The following is a 994-nucleotide window of genomic DNA, read 5'->3' on the forward strand; positions in this document are numbered from 1 at the left end:
GTCTTCGAAACGCGGAGTAGATAGAACAGGGACAACTGATGAAGGGGAATGTTCTTTATGTTGCATGTCTCGTTTCTCTGTTTTTTTTGTTGTTCGAAAAAAAGTTCGTTTTCTGTCCTCGTCTTTATGTTTTTGTTTCTCATTTGTGTTTAACGTTTTTTTATGTCCTGTACCCATATATGCATGTATGTATACATATAGATGTAAGTATGTACATATATGCATAGATATATGCATATATTTATATATTATTCATATTATGTATATGTATGTATGTATATATATATATATATATATATATATATATATATATATATATATATATATATATATATATATATATATAAAGAGGTTATATGCTTCCAGCTGGTGATCTGATGAGTCCGATATTGTTAAGAGCATAGCTGCAAAACCAACGGTAACATTCTGACTGGCCATGACCAAAGACTACATTATATATATGTACATATGTATGTATGTATGTATGTATGCATGCATGCATATATATGTATGTGTCTGTGTAAGTATGTGTCTGTGTAAGTATATATATATATATATATATATAAATATATATATGTACACACACAGACATATATATATATATATATATGTATATATGCACACATGCTCGCACACACACACATACATACATACATACATACACATAGGACACATGTACATACATATATGCACACAAACATAACTATGTAGAAACTGGCATCATGCTGAATGATAATGTTTTCCTGTCTATCTCAGTTTCTTTCTCTCTCTATCTCTCTCTCTCTCTCTGTCTCTCTAATATATACATCTCTCTAATATATACATTCTTCACTGTAATCTCTCTGTTAGTTCCATCCATTTTATCTTTTCTCTCTCAGCCATCTTCCCTCCCTCCCTCCCTCCTGACATTACCCTCTCAATTCCACATACCCACTAGGCATTGACACATACACATGCACATACACACACAAAAGGAGGTAACAAGTTCTCTTCC

The sequence above is a fragment of the Octopus bimaculoides genome, chromosome 11 (genome assembly GCF_001194135.2).
Source record: "Octopus bimaculoides isolate UCB-OBI-ISO-001 chromosome 11, ASM119413v2, whole genome shotgun sequence".
Classification (NCBI taxonomy): domain Eukaryota; kingdom Metazoa; phylum Mollusca; class Cephalopoda; order Octopoda; family Octopodidae; genus Octopus; species Octopus bimaculoides.